At 42.9% G+C, this 22,402-nt stretch overlaps 1 long non-coding RNA gene across 1 annotated transcript; it reads left to right on the top strand.

Annotated features, from left to right (window-relative positions):
• The first annotated feature begins 1,693 nt into the window (after positions 1-1,693).
• On the top strand, positions 1,694-22,092 carry LOC139076039 (uncharacterized). Its single transcript, XR_011527268.1, has 5 exons — positions 1,694-2,326; positions 3,239-3,399; positions 12,820-12,959; positions 13,791-13,940; positions 21,874-22,092. It is a non-coding gene; the product is annotated as an uncharacterized lncRNA (long non-coding RNA).
• The last annotated feature ends 310 nt before the right edge of the window (positions 22,093-22,402 follow it).

Consider the following 22,402-nt stretch of genomic DNA (forward strand, 5'->3'; position numbering starts at 1 on the left):
GAATTCAGTTTGCTGGTTCAGGCAGGTGGGAATGATTCTACGTGTTTCCCTGGTTGTTTTAAACCTGAATTCAGTGGTGGACCACACTAAACAAAGTCGATATGCCAGAAATTCCTTGGTTTAATGGAGAGAAAGGAATGCAAAGAGTTAGAGAGTGGAGAATATTGGAATGAATTCATGATATATGACTGACTCCCTCACTCCTCTGACCTATAAGAGGGCCTTGGAGAATAACCCCTTCACCAAGACATTGAAAACTAAATTGGAAGAGGAGCACCCACATCCTTGAAAAACACTGTAACTGGCTGTCCTCTTTTGGCCGGGGAAAAGAAGCAAGTACTGCAGTTGTCGTTATTGTTGTTTTTCCTCTGACTTCAACTGGGACGATGAAGCCCAGAGAGGCAGAGGCCTAGGAGAAGCGCTTAGGCAACAAGGACGAAAGGATGAGCTATCTGAATAGATATCAGGGACGTAGAGCTAATCAGAATGAACTGACTTGTGGGTATCTTTGGTGGTGGCTAATTTTTGAAAGCGTCGCGACGACTGAAACAGAACGGCAGCCTCCTCCCTTGTCTAACCTCCTTAGCGTGTATCCTCCTCCTACCCCCAAATCTAGGTCTGGTGAATGAAGCCCTGAATTGAGGAACCATTGTGGAGAGTTAAGACTCCTTAACTCATTCCCAGATGGCCTATCCTCTCCAGCTCTAGGTCCCACGCCAGACAGGGCAGGGACAGCAAAACCCTAAACTGGGAGGTCTCTATTCAGGAGAGTTTCCTCAGAAGCCCCCTAACCCCTCGGCAGCGGCAGGTCTGGCCGGGCACAGCCTGGAGTGAGGATCTGAGGGAAAGGGAGAGCGCGACATTTCCCACTCGGGCTGGGACCTTGCGGCTCAGCATAGGCCCCTCGACGCCCCGCGGCCGCCCGGCGCCGGGCTCCCGGGGTTGCCTCCTGGTCGCGAGGGGGCGCCGCAGAGGGCCGAGGCCGGCGGGGCCCATGGCGTCCCCGGGCTGCTCCCTGGGCCTCGTGCTCTGGCTCCTGCTCCTTCAGCCCCGGCTCAGGGAGGCCTTGGCGGGCGGGCGAGGGGCTCAGGGGGGGCTGGCGCCGCCCCCACCTCTCTGCCCCCGGGGGTCGGCCGCGGGCATCCCGGGGCGAGCCTGCGGACGCCGCCTCCTGAAGGGGTTCCCGGGGCCCCCGACTGCCGTGTGGCCGTGGTGTCCCTTGATACGCTGCCCCTTATCCCAGGTGACTTCGCGTTGGGAGTCCGGAGGAGAGGGCTGAGGCACCAGAGTGGGACCCTGGGCTCCCTGGGAGTTTGGGGCACCAGGCTCTGCCCTCGGGGGTCTGCTGTGGAGTCTCGGGGGACACGATTCGGCCTTGGGAGGGCCGCGGGTGCACGGCCTGGGGACTGGGAAGCACTGCCCGGGCGTCTGAGAGGACCGGGCCTTCTTGGCTGTCTGGGGCGCACCTGGTGCTTTCCCAGGGGCTCAGGGGAGCCGGGGCCTGTTTCTTTGAGGCTCTTTCTCCTACACTGTCCTCACCCCAGAGCGCTGGGGAAAACCTTGGGAGGATAGGGCGCCGAAGAAGGGGAGTGGCCCTGGCGGCGAGCGTCAGGATCAGTGGCAGACGCATCTGTGGAGCGTCCCCGTCACAAAGCGGCGGGTGCGAACTGCAGGCCACTGTGCTCGAAGGCGAGGAGTGGCACGTGGAGATGCAAAGGCCTGGAGTCAGCCCTGCCCTCCGCAAACGCCTGCTGAGTTCTGTCGCCCTGGCAAGCTGGCAAAAGCCAAAGCTGGGCCAAACCAAACCACACCACACACGAGAAAAATGGGAGGGGCTCTGCCCTGGTAGTCTTGTGACCGAGGATACTAGTTCTGAGAACAACACCAGTTGTTTGGGCAAGCAAACCAGTTCTGAGAGTCATTAAGGAGGGGTTTTTGGTGATAGGGTGGTAGATAGTGGTGAGGGAGGCTGGGGTCAGATTGGGAAATGTCTGAAATGTGTGGAAAAGGCACAAGGGATGCTTCCCAGGGTCTCTAGGAGGGGCATGTCCCCTCTGCCACAGGCGTTTCCACTACAGTGTCAAGATGGGAGATCGGAGTGTCCATAAAGAAATCACAAGTGTGGCGGTCCCTATCCCAAACGTCGTTGTCCACCCTCAGTTCTCAAAAGTTGTCATCGGTCAACACGAACTTGCCCTTCTTTGGCTCCTCTGCCCTGTAAATCTCATGACCACCATCCAGCCTGTATGCATCCCTAAGGAGACTTTCCAGGTGGAAGATGGGGCCAGGTGCTGGGTGACCCGATGGAGCAGAAAAGAAGAATTTGGTAAGACTTTGAGGCAGGAAGCAAACTCGGGCAGAGGGAGGCAGCCTTATCCCTGGAGTAGGCAGGAAGGCAAAGGGAGGGACAGGGGGCAGGCTGCCTGGCGGGTAGCTTAAAGGGGCAGTGGCTTAGCAGCAGCCAGGATAATGGTCTCTAGTAGGCTTGAGGCCAGAAATTAGTTGAGGTCTTTTGTTGCAACACAAATATTTGATGGCAGCCATTTAGGAAAGGTACCAGTCCTGGGAACTGGAGCTGCTCTCAGGAGAAGAAGAAATACACGTGTGAAGTCTCCTGCAGATTTGTGGGGGACCATGCCTGGCTGGTTTGGGGATGTTTTTAGGTTCCCTGAGGACAGAGCCAGATGCTGTGGGGTTCTATCCAGGGTTGATTTCTGCTCAGGGGGTGATGAGCTGTCTGCCTGTCAGCGCTTTCCCTCACAGGAAGTACCTGCCTTGGTGGGTGGGGAGTTCCCGTCCTTGGGGGTGTAGGCAGAGCCAGAAGATCCCTGTTGGTGGGGTTCTGGGGCCTCCTATCTCTGGAAAGAGGCTGGATTTGGTACCTTTGGGGCACTACCTGTCTAAGAGCCTGTGATCCTGCTCCAAAGTAAAGACACTTGACTGATGCACAGGACACCTGTCACTGTTACTATTGATACTCAGAGTGACAGATGCTTGGTTATCATTTCTCAGGCTGGTAGCTGTTGCCTCTTCCTGTCCTGATCTGTTCTTCCTTATCCATCTTGGTTTTGGTTCTTCCCTCTTCTTCTCCCCATGTCAACTTTGGGCTTCGGTTTCCTCTGGTGTCAAATGGGGACAATACCTACTGCTCTGCCTTCTTTAAGGGGGATTCTAGATGCTTTGGGACTTAGTGTCTACCTGTGCAGATCCACCCACTGCTGAGTTTCTTTACTTGCAGGTGGCCAACTTTACTCATATATTCATCAGAAGAGTGAGCAATACATCATTGATTCTGAAAGACTTAATCAGTTGGTCCAGCAGGCCATGTCAACAAACAAGGATGTAGTATTGAAGGGGATGCTCTGTGGCTATAAAGATGCAGGAAAGGATGCTTGTCAGGTAAGTTCATGCATGCTCTTCCCCCTCTGCATTGAGGTTGTCCCCTCAAAGCTTCCTCATTCCCAAGTGGCAGGGCTATTTGCCACCTCCTCCTGTCACCCCTTGATTCGGGAGATCCATGGGGAGAAGCCCTTGCGGCTCCCCTGAGCTGGCCTGGCCTGTTCCTTCCAAAGGGAGCAGCCCTCGCTCCCTGGGGGTGCAGCCTAGGTGTGGGGAGTTGGGGAGGGGGGTAATGCTAATTGTATAAGTCCCTCTAACTGAGTCCCTTCTGTGTGGCACTTACTGTGCCAATGTGAGCATTTCCCCACATTAGCTCAGATGACCCTGCATCCTAGACACCATGCCTGTTACACAGATGTGGTGAGGTCCAAAGAGGTTAGTGCAAGGGTCCCCTGTGAGTGCCTGCAGGACTCCTGAGCCCACCGTCTTCCCTCTGCACCAAGCTGCCTTCCTGAGGAGGGGGGCATTTGAGCAGGGTGTTAGAGGATAAGTATCTGGATTTCTTGGAAAGAGGAGAACAGCACTGTGAGGACAGGGAAGAGCAGGTACAGTGGCTCCGAGGTCTGAGGGAACTTGTCACATTTAGGGACCATTTTACTGGTCTGGAGCAATGAAGTGGCAAATCTGGCCAGAGAGTGGGGTTGGAGTCAGAATCTGTGTGGCCTGGGATGCTGTGCCAAGTTTCTAGATACCGTCCAGGCAGGTGTCTAGGCGAGGAGTTGGTTTCCATCATCCTACCGATGATGTTGAGTGGCGAGCAGGACCTGGGGCAGTGGGGCGGGTGAAGGAGGTGTGTCTGAGGTGGCATCAGCAGCTCTTGGTGACCGACTGTGTGTGAGGGTGGGGGTGCGGGAGAGGTTGAGGAGGACTCTGCATTTGTGACTGAGCTGGTTGGTGGGGGGGCCCTACTAGCAGGTCTGGGAAAGGATGTGGAGAGTTCTGCTGGAGGCGGGGGTTGAGGATGTCTGGGAGTGGAACTTAAAACATGGGGGAGCTGGCTATATGGGTTAGGAGTTCTAGAGAAACTTTAGGCTAGATGTAAGGACTTGGGGGGCTGCCATGCAGTGGTGATATTCAAAATGTTTAACAACCACTGTGGTTTGGGAAATGACCAGTCATAATATCCTCAGAGGGTATTAAAGTTTTCCCAGTAACTTTTCAATTTTCAGTTCTCATATTCGCAGAAACCTGGGCCTGGGGGTGTCTGACTCCCCAGCACCTTGCAGTGCAGTCCGCCTGCTCTGACGAGGATGCTCTTCCATTCTTGCGTTTGTTTCTCTTTCTCCAGGGAGATTCTGGGGACCCCTGGTCTGTGCATTTAATGAAGCATGGGTCTGGGTGGGGATTGTGAGCTGGGGCATCGCCTGCAATTGTAGAAATGTGCCTGCACTTTACACAGACGTTGCCGTCTACGCTAAGTACCTAGTTGCAGTGGTGAACCAGGCTACCTCTTTGTACCCAATGGTGTTCCTCAGCTTACCCCTGTCTCTGGTGCTGCTCCTGGGCATCCTGGCAACCCCGTGATCACCCTGGCCCACGCCCCTCCTGTTCTGAGTCCCGCACTAGACCTCTCATCCAACCTCCCACTCCTACTCAGTGCCCTTTCCTCAAATTCCGGGTGGGATCCATTGACCCTGTGGAGATCCACACAACAGAGTGGCAGCATGACTGGAGTCCTGAAAATGTCCCAGCCTGGTGCTCTGGTCACCTGCCTTGGCCACGCCTTGGATGTGCTCTGCCTGTCGGGAAGGAGGGGGTGAAAGCATCCCAGCTAGAGGGCCAGCTGAGCTGCCAGCTGGAGCCTGAGGTTTCAGCGACGTCTTGGAGAACATCTACCAAAGAGACATCATCGACCGTGAAGCAGCGTTAGCCCTGCTTGTGGTTTCCCAGCTCCCACCTGACACGCTGTCAAGCCAGTCAGCCTGGTGATTGTTCAGAGAGAGAAGGAGTCGCCACGTCCCTGCTGAGGCGTGAGGCCGAGGATTTCCACGTCTGACCCAGTTGTCTGGGGCTGGGCGAAGTTCCCCTGCCCCGCCGTGTGGATCCATCTGTGAGTGGCCTGTCTCTGCCACACAAGCCCTCCTGGGGCAACTCGGTCTTGGAACCCCCTTCCTCAGTGCCCTAGTGGCCACATCCACGTTCACCCCACGTTGTGTTGAGGCGTTACAGAGTGCGGAGATTTCGATGTCAACTGAATAAATGCTTAAGAGAGGGGGTTTTGTGTTCTGCATCCCTGCTGGTCTGGGGCGTGCGGACACTGAGAAGAATTTATCTCACATTTGGCTTAGGAAGGTGTTCATGATGCTGTAAACCCTAGAGGGAGAGGGGAGGCCCTTGCCTACCCTGATGAGAATTGGATAGATGGTTTTAGCGTTGGGTCCTTCTGCTGTGCTCGTCACAGCCCTTGGCGTCTCTGCAGGGAGCTTTGTAGCTGAGTTTGCTAGCACTGCCTCTGGGAAGGAGGAAGCGAGAGACTGAAAGTGAGAGAGGGCTCAGGGCATTGTATCCAAACCGCAACCGCTATTTTCCGCCTGTTTCTCCTGCTCCCCCTCTGGGTATGTGGAGCCTTGAGCACCTGATGGCCTTGGCGGGGCTGTGGAAAACACAGGGTTGGGGCTCAGGGAGAGCATAGTTTGGGGTGCTTACTGTGTCTGTGCTGGCTCATTTCCCTCATTACCCTGTGGTCCCAGAGTAGCTCTTTGTCATGGTGCAGAGCACTTCACTGCCCCCAGTTTCCTTTCCTGTTCATGAAAGTTCGAGGTTGCCTTCTCTTAGGAGGGTGCATTTTACATGTGAGCAGGAGGTGCATGTACATATTTGTGGACTGTGGTAAAGATTGATAATTGTCTCCCCCGGCACCTTTCATCCCCTTTCTTCTGGGCATAGAGTACATTTCCGAGTCTCCTGTATATCTAAGTGTGGCACTAAGCTTTGGCCAATGAAATATAAATAGAAACTTTGGGTGTGAATTTTGGGGAATGTCCTTAGAGGGAGGACAAAGATTTCGTCTTTCTTCTCTCCTCCCTGGAATGTATACATGGTGACTGGAGCTAGAGCAGCCATCTTAGGACATGAGGAACATGCTAAGGGAACAGGAATTTTGAAGGAACTTAGCTCCCTGGAATTTGTAAGGCTGCCTTACAGCTCTTCATCCAAGAGAGAAGTAAACTTCTCTTTTAATAAAGCCACTGTTGTCTTTGGTCTCGGTTACACATTGAAAAACCTCATCCTAACATTCAGTTAGTATCATCTGGAGCTTTATTTCTGGATTGTTATGAATATGTTTATAAAGTCATTTTTTATTTAGACTCAATTCTTTTTTATTCCTACTTCACTATATGCCATTGCTTCCTTCTCTATTCATGTTTTAAAATAGATAAGGTTAAAAGTTTGTTGATGAATGATTGTATTATCTCTTAACGCATTTCTATCTTATTATTTTCTTTTTTGAGGTATAATTCATAACAGTCAAACGCACACATTGCAAGGTACAATTTTATGGGTTTTAACAAATGTATACCTCATGTTAACATTACCCACATCATGTCAGAACATTTCCATCAATCCCTGATGCTCCCTGGTGTCCCCTTCTAACCCGGCCCTCCCAGAGGTAACTGCTGTTCTGATTACTCTCAGAGTAGATTTGCAGGTTACTGAACCTCACATTAGTGAATAATGCAGTAAGTGCCCTTTTGTGTCTGGCTTCTTACCTTCCACATATAGTTCATTCCTTTTTATTGCTGAATAGTAATCTGTTGCATGAATATCCCACAGTTTGTTTATTTTCCTGTTGATGGACATTTGGATTGCTTCCAGTTTGGAGCTGTTATGACTAAAGCTGCTAATAGACATCTAGCGCAAGACTTTTTGTGTCTGCATGCTTCCGCTTCTTTGGGGAATACACCTGGGGTGGAACTACTGGTTCATAGAACAGATGTATGGCTAACTTTATTAGAAATTTTCAAAGCGTTTTCCAAAATGGTTGTAGCATTTTACACTTCTACCAGCAATAAATGGGAGTTCCAGTGGATTCACGTCCTCATCAGGACTGCCTTTTTGTCCAATACTAATAGGTATGAAGTGGTATCTCCTTGAGGTTTTAATTTGTATTTCCCTGTAACTAATTATATTGAGCACCTTTTTATGTGCTATTGGTCACATGTATATCTTCTTTTGTGAAAGATCTTTTCAATTCTTTGCCCATTTTTAATTAGGATGCTTGTCATCTTATTGCTGATTCATAAATAATCTTCATATATTCTGATTAGAGTCCTAAGTCTGTGACTTGTTTTTTTAACTTTTTAACTGAGGATGGCAAAGATTTTTCTTCTACTTTTTCTCCTATAAGCTTTATAATTTTAGCTTTTACGTTGAAGTCTATGGTCTACAAATTAATTTTTGGTCATGGTGTGAGATAGGGATCAAGGTATATTTTCCTGTATCTTTAATGTTTACCCAGTTCTAGTAGCATTTGTTGAAGATATATTTATTTTCACATTGATTTGCTTTGGTACTTCATCAAAAATTAATTGACAGTGTATATATACATCTAGTTCTGGACTCTATTCAGTTCCTTATTGTTTGTGTATTCTTATGCCAACTTCACCATGCCCTGAGTACTGTAGCTTTATAGTTAGTCTTGAAATTTGGTTGTGTTATACCTCCAAATTTGTTCATGTTTTTCAAGCTGGAGCTTTTTTGTAGAAATTGACAAGCTGATTCTAAAATGTATACGTAAAAGCAGAGAACCTAGAATAACCAAAACAGAGAACTACTGGATTTCAAGACTTACTATAAAGGTTTAGCAATCAGTGGTATTGGCATAAGGGCAGACATATAGATCGACAGAACAGGATAGAGTCCAGAAACGGATCACACATATGTGGCCAATTGACTTTAATAAAGATGCAAAGATAATTCAATAGGGAAAAGGATAGTCTTTTTAATAAATGATGCTGGAACAAGGGGATATTCCTATGCAAAAACAAAACCAAAAACCAAAAAACAACAAAAACGCCATGAAGACTCAATCCTTACCTTGCATTATATAGAAAAATTATTTCAAAATGGATTATAGAACTAACTGTAAAACCTAAATCTATAAAACTTCTAGGAAAAAATTTAGAAAAAAAAATCTTTGTGACCCTTAGGTAGGCAAAGATTCTTAATATAGGACACAAAAAGCATGAACCATATAAGAAAAAAAATTATTGGATTTCATCAAAATGAGAATCTGCTCTTTGGAAGGTACTGTTAAGAAAATGAAAATAAAAGCCACAGACTGGAAGGAAATAGTAGCAATAGCCACTCAAGGACTTATATAGGAACGTTCATAATATCTTCATTCATAATAGCCAGAATCTGGAAGCCACTCAAATGTCTGTCAACAGATAAATGGTAACCAATGGAATACTACTCAGTGATAAAAAAGAATAAACTGCTGATATACACAAGAACATGGATGAAATTCAAAACCGTTATGTTGAGTGAAAGAAGCCAGACCCAAATAGAGTACAGCTTTCTGGTTCTATTCATATGAAGACCAAGCAGGCAAAACAGGTTGCCTATGATGGATTTAAAGAGGACACAAAGACACTTTCCAGGGTTTTCAAATGTTCTATGTCTTGATTAAGGTGGTGGTTACATGGGTCTGTATATTTATTAAAACATTAAATCGTGCACTTAAGATCTGTGTATTTCACTGTATGCAAATTTTGCCTCAGTTTAAAAAAATAGATTAATGTGACACATTTTCTAATTTAGCCCCAATGTCTCTTCTCCTTCCCTTCCATAATAATAGATGTCTTATGCAATGACCTGATGGCTTAGGTCATTCTGGTGGTGTGCCTGCAAATATTTAACAAGCAGCTCTGTAGGAAAAAAAAAAAGGCCCTGATTTGTAACATGTACAGGTTTCCATGGTATAAATATTTCCACCATGCCTGATTTCAAGCTACTAACAAGACATTATTGAATGTAGAGTTGGAAAGAGATACACACCGTTATATAGAATTTCTACCATACAGCTACATTAGTCTCAACCTCAAGAGCACAAGTAATAATAAAATACAATGAAATAATTAGGAAGTGATAAATTTTGAGTATTTATTTCCTTTGTTTTTAATGTCATTTCTTTAATTGTAGGTTTTATAATTTAATTTTTAATAATGACTGTGTTTAATATCCAGCTTACAAAATTTCTGAAAATTAACAATTGCCTCTCATGAGCTGGTAGAAGCCAGCTCCAGCACCCACTGGATCATTTCTCTACAAGCAAATTCTGAGACAGGGATTCATGTTCAAGTAACTTATTAAGTGAGTTATTGTCGGGAGAAACCGTATCGATGTGAGGGAAGCAGGATAGGAAAGGGGAAGAAGTTTAGTAAGAATGTGTGATTATAGGTGAAATCTAGGCTCAGCTTAATCCTGGGGTCTCTTATACTACAGAATTCATGCAGACTGAAGGCAAGGGAGCTGGGCTTTGGTGCCCTGTACCATTAAGTTGTTGGCTACAGGCTGACTGGAGCGATGGCAGGTACGCATGCAACTCCCAGTCACTTTCTGTAATGTGGCTCTATGTGCCCAAGGGTAAGCCTCCTGAGAAGGATGCAGGTGTGAATTCTTAGTAGCAATACCCAGAGGAGTAGTTGGGGGATGGGTACACCAAACAGGTAAAATGGATCCCAGGTGATCTGGGTGGCCACCCACTTAAAAACTACCTTTCTCAACTTCCCTTGAAGCTTAGGGTGACCAAGTATTTAAGGTAAATTCCCTCAGATGTAAGTAGAAGTAATGTGTGCTGTTTAGCGGGATGCCCTTCAAAGGGACATGAGTATGCTTTCTTGGCCCTTTCCCTTCCAAAGTGGAAGATGAGAAAGATGGAGGTGCCATATTAGATGCAGAGACGTGTGCCCATGTTTAGGGTGGCAGAACCCAACCTGGGTTGCCTGCATTTGGACAATTGAGTGAGAGAGAAATAAACTTCTTTATTTTTTTAAGCCACTGTATTTTGGGATATCTCTGTTACATTTTAGCCTGTATCCTAATGAATATAGTGAACAAAGAAACAATTAATAACAAGTATCTAAACTCATGACTGTATAAAACAATAATTTCTAATTTGTAAGTTTTTTTATAAAAGCAAAACGGGACTAAGCCAAACAGAATGAGAGAATGTATCAGGAAAATCAAGGAGAACATATCCACTACAGAAAAACTATAATTATTTGTATATGACCTGGCTGTGAACATAGAAAACCCAAAAGAATCTACAAATTACAAAATTGGAAAAATAATTTGATAGGATTATTGAATATAAAAGAATAATGTAGGGGCCGGCCCCATGGCCGAGTGGTTAGGTTCACACACTCTGCTTTGGCGGCCCAGGGGTTCGCTGGTTCAGATCCTGGGTGCGGACATGGCACTGCTCATTAGGCCACACTGAGGGGGTGTCCCACATGCCACAACTAGAAGGACTCACAACTAAAATACACAATTATGTGCTGGGAGGATTTGGGGAGAAAAAGCAGAAAAAAAAAAACGATTGACACCAGAGCTATATGCATTTTATCATATATTGATGCTCAAAATCTCTAGTGATCAAGAAACCATGGTACTGGAACAGAGATAAGCAAATAGAGCAATAGAAAGAATAGAGAAGCCAGAGAGACCCAACATATACAGGGACTTTTGGTATATGCAAGAGGTGACATTGATGATGAATGGGAACATGAGGGGCCATTCACTACATGGTGCTGGGTAAATGGGTAAATGTAAAAAAAAGTTAAACTGACTTCCTATCTTACACTATATATAAAAAAATACATGGGCCGGCCCCATAGCTGAGTGATTAAATTTGCATGCTCTGCTCCAGCAGCCCAGGGTTCGCTAGTTTGGATCCTGGGCGTGGATCTACGCACCACTCATCAAGCCATACTGTGATGGCATCCCACATAGAAGAACTAGAATGACCTACAACTAGGATATACAACTACATACTGGGGCTTTGGGGAGCAAAGAAAAGGAAAAAAAGAGCAAGATGGGCAACAGATGTTAGGTCAGAGCCAATCTTCCTCACCAAAAAAACCAAAACAAAAACACATGGACAAAAGACAGAACATGAAAAACAAAACTTCAAAACTTTTGGAAGAAAATATAGAACAATATCTTTAAGACCTCAGGATAGGGAAGGCTTTTTAAAAATAGACACAAAACATGTAAACAATAAAGAAAAAGATTGCTATTTCTGACTACGTTAAAACTAAGAACTTTTTTCGTCAAGAGATGTAATAAAGAAGGTGAAAAGACAATAGTGATTGTGAAATGATATTTGAAACGCACATTACCAACAAAGGATTAGTGCACACAAAAAAACTAAACAAAAAATACTTCAAAAGCAACCCAAATATAAAATTGGGTAGATGTCACAAAGAAATATATTATAGAAAGAAAGCATAAATGGCCAGTAAGGGTATGAAAATATACTCAACTTCAGGGAACCGCAAATTAAAACTATAACAAGATATAGTTTTATGCCCACCATGTGGGAAAAAACAGAACTATGGCAATAAGTGTTGGTGAGAGCAGGGATTAATAGAAAGACTTGTACACTGGTGGTGGGAGTGTAATTTCTTAAAACTACTTTGCAAACTGGTGTTATAAACTAAAAAATAAAAATGAATGCATTTACACATGAATCATTGACATCCAAGGTCACAACTCTTTCAGAAGACACAGGTAATTCAAAAGACACACATTGAAACAGAGTTACTCTTAATCATAAGTGAAAATATACCATGAGTATATATAGAAAACCAGTTGTTCTGCTTTTTTGGAAGACTAGAGCTGTTAAGAGTTAGCATTTCTGGGGCTGGCCCCAAGGCCGAGTGGTTAAGTTCACACACTCTGCTGCGGTGGCCCAGGATTTCACTGGTTCGAATCCTGGGTGCGGACATGGCACCACTCATCAGGCCATGCTGAGGCGGCATCCCATATGCTGCAACTAGAAGGACTCACAACTAGAAATACACAACTATGTACCAGGGGGATTTGGGAGAAAAAGGAAAAATAAAATCTTAAAAAAAAAAAGAGTTAGCATTTCTTTCAGCTATACTCTCACCCTACCTCCTCCTAATGTCCTTAGCATGTATTTAGTTTCTCCTGTCAGATCGGAATTGTTGACCACTTTAAATGCACAATGAGGTACACTCGCTCAGTCAGACTGAGGAGCAGTCTTCCCAGTTAGGAGGACAGTTAGGACTTTCTTAATGCTGGTAGGGAACTGTCCTTCACCTTAGTCCTTCATGACATCTTTGATGCCAGTGCTATGTCTTCATCCAGTGGCCTTTAAGTCTCTGATAGGCCAACAGTATGAGCTCTACAAGTTGCCCTAACCTTTCAGGCAATTTTACTTCCCTGCAGATCACCAGTTGCGAAACAGAGAAGTTTCAACTACAAACTACCCAGCACCTGTATCTTGAGTAGCTGGAGTAGTAATGAGGAAGAAGGAAAGGACTACGCCTCCCAAACTCCTCAACTTCTTTCCTTCCCTGTATTTCCAGGTGACTGCTTCTCTCTTAAGAAAGTCAGGTGTCTCACAGCAAGGGAGATAGGAAGAGAAGGGAGTCACTAAGGGGATTGATTCCAACTCCATTACCAGATGTTATTAGGAATTTGTCAAAACCACGGCTAACTCCAGACTTTGGAATAGGCTATTTTTTTTAAACAAAAAGAGCAATGGGGGCCAGCCCAGTGGCCGAGTGGTTAAGTTCGCGCACTCTGCTGCAGTGGCCCAGCGTTTCGCGGGTTCAAATCCTGGGTGCAGGCATGGCACTGGTCATCAAGCCATGCTGAAGCGGCATCCCACATGCCACAGCTAGAAGGACCCACAACTGAAAATACATAACTATGTACTGGGGGGCTTTGGGAGAAAAAGGAAAAATAAAATCTTAAAAAAAAAAAGGGCAATGAGGTGGAAATTTCAGGACACGAAGAGACCTAGACATCAGTCTAAGCATTCTGTTACCTATTTTTTAAAAAACTCAAAATTATATTATAGGGCCATGAAGGAATATCCAGTATGGAACTTGCTTTCCCATTATAAACAACTAGAAAGCTTGAAGGAATAAAAGAAATAACTTTTCAGACATCAGGACAATAGGTGGTATGGGTCCTGGAGAGAAGGGAAACAAGTGAGATGAACCCTGTAATTGTCCTGGATTCCTAAGCAGAAGCAACTTTCAGATGGCACAGGAAGGGAAACCCAAACAGAACATGGTGATATCACTAAGAGTTGTTAGCTCAAGTACCAATATTAAAAAAAAAAAAAAAGGATGTGTGGTAGAGATTATGGGTAGCCTGCAAGACCTAAAACATTTACTGTCTTTTTACAGAGAAACTTTGCCAATCCTTGCCTGTATAGGATGGAGATATGCAGAGAAAGAATTCCAGAAATCTGCAGAGCAATTGCTTTTAGTGGCTATTCTAGACTCATCATAACAAAGCTTAAAAACCAACTTCAAATGGATCAAATTGAACTGCAAGTAATTTATCTACCTGCCAAATTTCAACATTCCTTAAAGAAAGAAAATACAATTCAAGTAGTCAACAATGTAGTATTAACATTGTTCAGCATTCATTAAAAATTACTAGATATGTGAAAAAGCAGCATATTGTGACCTATTGTTAAGTCAGTCAATAGAAACAGATACAGAAATAGTGAAGACTTTAAAACATCTATTATTAATATTATAAATTTGCTCAAGGATTTAAAAGAAAATATAAATATGATTAGGAGAAAAGATTAAGAGCTAAAATGGAACTGTTAGAGCTGAAAAATAAAACACACGCAGTGAAAAATTCACTGGTTGGGTTTAACTAGATTAGCTATTGCAGAGGAAAATAGTGGTGAAATTGAAGGCACAGCAATATAAACTATCCAAACTGAAGCACAGATAAAAAAGATTGAAAAAGCTATTAGACCCTGATAATTTTACCTATGGGGCAATATTAAGTAGTCTGAGGTGAAAAATTGGAATATAGAAGGGTGGACGAAAACAGTGGGAGCAGAAATATCTGAAGAAGTAATATTCTTCAAAAGTGCTTGAGAACCAGCTCTGATGGCCTAGTGGTTAAAGTTTGGTGTGCTCCACTTCAGCAGCTGGGGTTCGGTTACTAGGCATGGAAACACACCACTCATCTGTCAGTAGCCATGCTGTGGCAACACATAGAAGACTAGAAGGACTTACAACTAGAATATACAACTACGTAGTGGGGCTTTGGGAAGGAAAAAAAAGAGGAAGATTGACAACAGATATTACTTCAGGGCAAATATTCCCCAGGAAAAAAAAAATCATTAACTGTAAAAAAAAATACTTGAATAAATAATGGCTGAAAAATTTACAAATTTGATAAAAACTAAAAGCCACAGATTCAATAAGCACAACGGACCCCAAGCAAACACAAAGAAAACCACACTACAGAACATAATAACTGACTTGTTATTCAAAACTCAGTGATAAAATTTTAAAAGCAGCTGGAGAAAAGCCACATTACATACAGAGGAACAAAGATAAGAATTATAGCAGACTTCTCTTCAGAAACAATGCAAGTCAGAAGATAGTAGAGCATCATCTTCAAGTGCTGAAAGAAATAAAGTAAGTTAATATAGAATTCCACATCAGGGGGCCAGCCCTGTGGCCAAGTGGTTAAACTCGTGCTCTCTGCTTTGGCAGCTCAGTGTTCACCAGCTTGGATCCTGGGTGCAGACCTAGCACCGCTCATTAGGCCATGCTGTGGTGGAATCCCACATAGAAATACCATATGACCCAGCTATCTCACTACTGGGTATTTATCCAAAGAACTTGAAATCAACAATTCAAAGAGACTTATGTACCCCTATGTTTACTGCAACATTGTTCACCATAGCCAAGAGAGAAGCAACCCAAGTGCCCATCAACTGATGAATGGATAAAGAAGATGTGGTAAATATATATAAGGGAAATTCTCTTTCTTCTTGATTCAGTTTTGGAAGGTTGTATAGTTCTAAGGATTTATCCATTTCCTCTAGATTATCCAATTTGTTGGTGTATAGCTTTTTGTAGTATTCTCTTACAATCTTTTCTATTTCTGAGATGTCTTGTAATTTCTCCTCTTTCATTTCTGATTTTATTTGAGCCTTCTCTCTTTTTTTCTTGGTGAGTCTAGCTAAAGGCTTGTCAATTTTGTTTATCTTTCCAAAGAACCAGCTCTTAGTTTCATTGATTTTTCTATTTTTTTGTCTCTATTTCATTTATTTCTGCTCTGATTTTTATTATTTCCTTCCTCCTATTGATTTTGGGCTTCATTTGCTCTTCTTTTTCCATTTTCTTTAGGTGCCCTGTTAGATTGTTTATTTGAGATTTTTTTTTTGTTTGTTGAGGTAGGCCTGTATTGCTATAAACTTCTCTCTTAGAACTGATTTTTGCTGCATCCCATAAATTTTGGCATGTCATATTTTCATTTTCATTTGTCTCCAGGTATTTTTTTATTTCTCCTTTGATATCTTTATTAACCCAATCATTGTTCCGTAGCATTTTGTTTAATCTCTACATATTTGTGGCTCTTCCAGTTTTCTTCCTGTAGTTGATTTCTAGTTTCATACCATTGTGGTCAGAAAAGATGTTTGGTATTACTTCAATCTTCTTAAATTTATTGAGACTTCTTTTGTGGCCTAATATGTGATCTATCCTGGAGAATGTTCCATGTGCATTTGAAAAGAATGTATATTCTGCATGTATACATGTATATACAAAGAATGTATATTTTGGGATGGAATGTTCTGCATATACCTACTAAGTCCAACTGGTCTAATGTGTCGTTTAAGGCCAATGTTTCCTTATTGATTTTCTGTTTGGATGATCTATCCATTGGTGTAAGTGGAATGTTAAAATTCCCTACTATTATTGTGTTGCTGTATACTTCTCTTTTTATGTCTGTTAATAATTGCCTTATATATTTAGGTGCTCCTATGCTGGTGCATGGATATTTCCAAGTGTTATATCCTCTTGTTGGATTGTTCCCTTTATCATTATGTAGTGCCCTTCTTCGTCACTTGTTACAGTTTTTTTTTTTAAAGTTTATTTTGTCTGATATAAGTTTTGCTACCTCAGCTTTCTTTTCATTGACATTTGTATGGAGCATCTTTTTCCATCCCTTCTCTTTCAGTTTGTGGGTGTCTTTAGGTCTGAAATGTGTCTCTTGTTTTTTGTCACTTATTACAGTTTTTGTTTTAAAGTCTATTTTGTCGGATATAAGTATTGCTACCCCAGCTTTCTTTTCATTGCCATTTGCATGGAGTATCTTTTTCCATCTCTTCACTTTCAGTTTCTGGGTGTCTTTAGGGCTGAAGTGTGTCTCTTGTATGTAGCAGTAGTTATTTCAGGGCTAATCTTCCTCAAAAAAAAAAAATAATAAAGATTGGCACCTGAGCTAACAACTGTTGCCAATCTTTTTTTCTTTCTGCTTTATCTCCCCAAATCCCCCTGGCACATAGTTGTATATCTTAGTTGCATGTCCTTCTAGTTGTGTCATGTGGGATGCCACCTCAACATGGCCTGATGAGCAGTGCCATGTCCATGCCCAGGACCCGAACCGGGGAAACCTTGGGCTGCCACAGTGGAGCATGTGGACTTGACCGCTCTGCCACAGGGCCGGCCCCAAACTTCCACTTTAAGAAGCTTACAAAGAGTTCCTGGACCCAGTTTCAATGTGTGTGTGTGTGTGTGTGTGTGTGTGTTCCCTGCATCAACTTAATTCTGACACTATCCACAGGAGTTTGCATCAGATTCCACAGGTTAAGGGTTCAGTCCTCTAAGACTGGCCCCCTTTCCCCACCTTCAGGCACCAGTCGCAAGCCAGGTTGTTACCTGTGCTTCTGACTGACTGGCTATAAATCAGAGGTTCTTACGACCCTCTCCTTGGATTCTATTAATTTGCTAGAATGGCTCACAGAATTCAAGAAAACCTGCTTACTCACTAGATTACCCATTTATTACAAAGGGTATTGAAGGATATCAATCAACAGCCAGAAGAAGAGATACATAGGGCACATAGGGCAACGTCTCAAACAAAGGAGCTTCTGTCCTCATGGAGATGAGGGCCCAGCATAGTGGCACATGGAAGCTCTCTGAAAAAGGGCCTAAAACCTGTTGTTTTGGTTTTTTTATTGAGGTTTCATCGCTGTCATGATTAAGTCATTGGCTGTTGGCAATTGATTCAACCTCAAGCTCCAGTTCTCTCTCTGGAAATTAGGGGATGGGACTGAAAGTTCCAATCCTCTAATCACATGGCTGGTCTCCTAGCAACCAGCCCCTACCCTTGGGTGGGGTCCAAAAGTTACCTTCATTAACATAACAAGAGACACCTTTGTCACTCTCAATACTTAGGAAATTCCAAGGATTTGGGGTCTGTGAACCAGGAACTGTGGATGCAGACTACAGCTATGTGAGAAACGTATTTCTTATAAATCACAGTATTGCAGAGCTACAAAAAGAAAAGAATTAGTCTCAAATGAAGAAGAGAAAGGAAATAAAGACAGGAGTGAAAATCAGTGAAATAGTAAATGGATAAGAAAATAGAGGGGTTCTCATACTTTTGGTCTCAAGATCATCTCACACTCTCAAAAATTTTTGAGAATCCTAGATATCGGGCTTATGTGTTTTAAATCTGACAAATAGAAATGGCAAGCAATAGGATATATTGGAGTATATGAGGAAGCCATTTGGTGTAAACCTAATTCAGCCTGATCTTGTTTTTCCAAAAGGGCCTGACTGTGGTCGTTGAGCATGCATTGTATATCTGCTTTAGACATTCCCTATGGCAAGAACAAAGGCCCTTGAGATAAAGGTGCAACTTCCCTTCCCCTCCCAACGTTGGTATTTCCTTAAAGATTAAGCATCTTTCCTTAGGCTAGGAACTGATTGCTGTGCTTACCTGTGACCACCCAGCTCGAAACAACAGACTTGCTTCCTGCTATGCCCGCTGAGATAACAGACCCACTACCTGCTGTGTCCATCAAATGCTGTGCCGACAGGGCAATCTTGTGACTATTGTAAGAGGGACATTTCAATCATATGTGAAACACCCTCTTTGAGGGTATATAACCACTCTGTATACCCCTGCTTCTTTGGAGTGCTCTGTTCCTTTGTGGAAGGACTCTCCCAGGCCATGGTCCTCACATTCTAGCTCAGAATAAACTCTCCAAAATCTTCATTTATAGATTGGTTATGGATTATTTTCATTGACAAATCTATCAATATTTACTGCATTAGAAATTAAAAATGTTATTTAAAAAAATAAAAATTATAAACACATGCCTGTATGCATTTTTATGACATATTTTTCTGAAAGTCTATAATTTCCAAAAGAAAAAAATTAGTGTAAAGAGTGGTATTGTGGGCCGGCTCCGTGGCTGAGTGGTTAAGTTCACGTGCTCTGCTGTGGTGGCCCAGGGTTCGGATCCTGGGTGCGGACATGGCACTGCTCATCAGGCCACGTTGAGGTGGCATCCTGCATCCCACAACTGGAAGGACTTGCAACTAGGATATGCAACTGTGTATAGGGGCGGGGTTGGGGAGATAAAGCAGAAAAAAAAAAAGGAAAGGATTGGCAACAGTTGTTAGCCCAGGTGCCAATCCTTACAAAAAAAAAAAGTGGTATTGTTTTACAATTTTCCAAACTTTCTTAATGTCATGCTTAATAGACAACAGCTGGGTTATCATTCTCTTCTGAAATTTATTGTTTTGGTTGAAGTATATGAAGGAAACCTACTCTCACACAGATATACGGTTGGAAAAGGGAGAAGTATTTTAATAACCTTTTCAAGTAATTGTGGATTTTTAAAAATTATTTTACAATATGTCAAAACTTGACAAGTGGTAGTTTCTTGCAATGTGGAATATGAAACTTTCAGAAATTTTTGTACTCATTGCTTAAAATTCATTAGCTTATCTTTCACTTTGAATGGATCATTTAGGCATACATAATTTTGTCAATCATTGGAAAACATTAGTTCATTTAGTTATCCAGATTTTCTAAATGTGGACACATTTCATTACGTAATATCAAAAAACCACATTCACTCATATTACCATTGCTGTTATCAGAAAAGTATTTAATTATTGGAAAGCTGTTGAGCTCATAGTGGCAAATATAAACTTTTCAGAATTGAAATTTTCATGTGAAAGCTCAAATTTTATCATTGGCAATAAATACTATCAGTTGTTTTTCTTAAAAGTTGCAGACTTTTACTTTGTTTATTTTTGAGAAAATGTCTGCCATATACACAAGTCTAAATAACTACAATTTGATTACTAGTCATTCTTTTTTAAGTAAAAATGATGCCATGATAAAAGTGGTAGTTCAGGTAACAACACAAACAATTGTGTTACCACACAAAATTGGGGTTCTCTTGCCTGATGCACATAAAAAAAGCCAATTATTATAACATCAGTTTTTGGGAAAAGAAATGCAGCTTTATTTTGCCAGATAGATCTACAAGGAGACAGGGGGCATACGCCCTCACATCTGTCTCCCTGACCTAGGGCTTGGGGCACAATTTATGGGATGAAGATGTTGACACAGATAATCCATACCCAACCTATAAGTCAAAATTGGGGTGAGTTTATTATGAGCCAAAGTGAGGATTATAGCCTGGGAAAGCCTTAGAAGGTATTCCAGAGAAGTGTGAGTCTCAGTACAGTCTTATATCTTTTTAGAACAAAGGAGACACATTAAACACACCTAGGATACATTTTCAAAGAAGTATTCAGTTGCATTTTAGCAGATCAACATGACCACCATGCCAGGAAGGAGACTATCCGGGTATTACCAATAGGGCGTTACCAATAACGTGTTGTTACCAATAGGGCGTAGGAGGGGAAGTATGCATTTTTTATCTCAAGAGAGATTCTTTAATGGATAAGCAGATTACAATGTATGTTTGATAGGCCATAAGTCAGACTTTCTAGCTCAAGCCAAATCAGTTTTGAACTCGAATGGTTACTCCATATACCTCAATATGTGAAAATCTCTTGTCAAAGGGCAGGGTGGTCTGAAGTTTGGAGATAGATGATTGGAGGTAAGTGAAGTGAGATAATTGACGATCTGCACAAATGTAGTCAAGCTCCATGCCTCTTCACAGGATGCGAGTTCACAAAATGGCAGCAGTACCATGATCTGAGGGTGGAGTTTTTAGCTCCTTGATGTCAAAAAGTTCACTTATCAAGCATTTGCAAGGCCCAATTGATGAATTGGTGGTCTCAACCGACCTGAAGTGGACAAGGGGTCTCAGTTCCTGCAAGACAACTCTTAGTTACTCTGTTGATAAGATGGAGTTAGTTGAACTGTTCCTGGAGGGCCCACAGTTACACCTGTACAGTGTCTCCTTGAGTCAGCATCATACTTCTATATACAGCAGAAGTGCTTTATGCATACTTGACACTTCATCACACAAAATCTTAAATAAATGTAGACTAAAGGGTCAATACCTGATAAAATTAATAAGTTTTACTTCTCCATCAAGGGCATTTTAAAATTTTTATTTTATTTTTTGAGGAAGATTAGCCCTGAGCTAACATTTGCCGCAAATCCTCCTCTTTCTGCTGAGGAAGACTGGCCCTGAGCTAACATCTGTGCCCATATTCCTCTACTTTATATATGGGACGCTTGGCAGAGCATGGCTTGATACACCATGCATAGGTCTGTACCCGAGATCCGAACTGGTGAACCCCTGGCAGCCGAAGCAGAATATGTGAAATTAACCTCTGTGCCACTGGGTCAGCCCCATCAAGGGCATTTTAAAAGTGAATCTGGATTAATTGATTGATTGATTGATTCTGTGATTGGGATGTCACCCCTGAGATTACGTTGTAACATGTAAGACTCTTATCTTGCTAGTGTCAATGCAAAATAACCAGTAACCAGTCTATAGATGAGAGAGATATGGTGACCTTTTCTTGAGCCAGGGTGAGGACCGTAATCCAAAAAGGCAGCCTTCACAAAGGAAGAAAGTGTTCCAGAGAAACACGGTTTTCATTAGTCTCATATCTTTTTAGAACAAAGAACATACATTAAACATGCCCAGGATACATATTCATCAAAGTTTCAAAGTGGTATTCAGTTGCAAATTAGCAGGTCAATTTGACTCTGATGTCAGGGAAAGGGAATTTATCTTCAGGAGTACTAATATGGGCATTACCAATAGGGTGTTGCTGTCCTCGTAGGAGGGGAGGTATGCATTCTTATTTTAAGAGTGCGTTCTTTAATGGTTAAAGCAGATGTACAATGTACGTTTCATAGGCCACAAATCAGGCTTTTTTAGTTCAAGCCGAATTAGTTTTGAATCAGAATAGTTATCCCATATACCCCAATATGTGAAAATCGCTTGTCACTAGCAAACTCACTCTATGTGTCTTGCTCTCCTTGTTAACTTCGAAGAAGCAAGCTGCCATGAGTCCTACAGTCACAGAAAAGGAATTCAGGCAATAACTGATTGAGCTTGGAAGCAAACCCTTCCCCCATCAAGTCTTCCAATGGATGAGAATCCAGCCCTCGCCGACACCTTGATTGCAGCCTTTCAGAAGACCCAGCTAAGCTGCGCCTGGACTCCTGACCCACAGCAACTGTGAGATAATAAATGCGTGTCGTTTGAAGCCACTAAGTTTGTGGTTATTTGTTACAGGGCAGAGAAAACTAATACAGAGGCCATTCCAATATTTGATCAGGCCTCCAGGTTCTGTATAATGAAGTTTATGATAGGTCTAGTAGGTCCTATAGTCATGTGCCTACCATTGCACCTTCTTCACCAAAAAACAAGTTCCTAGGGCTAAGGCGATGTTACGCAGAATGCCATTATGATAAATCAGACACTGTATAAGTCCACTGATAGTGGTGCCACCAAAGGCATTACAGGCAGATAACGCTGTATACATGTTTAGAATATGTAATAATCCCATAAGGATGACTT

The sequence above is a fragment of the Equus przewalskii genome, chromosome 15 (genome assembly GCF_037783145.1).
Source record: "Equus przewalskii isolate Varuska chromosome 15, EquPr2, whole genome shotgun sequence".
Classification (NCBI taxonomy): Eukaryota; Metazoa; Chordata; class Mammalia; order Perissodactyla; family Equidae; genus Equus; species Equus przewalskii.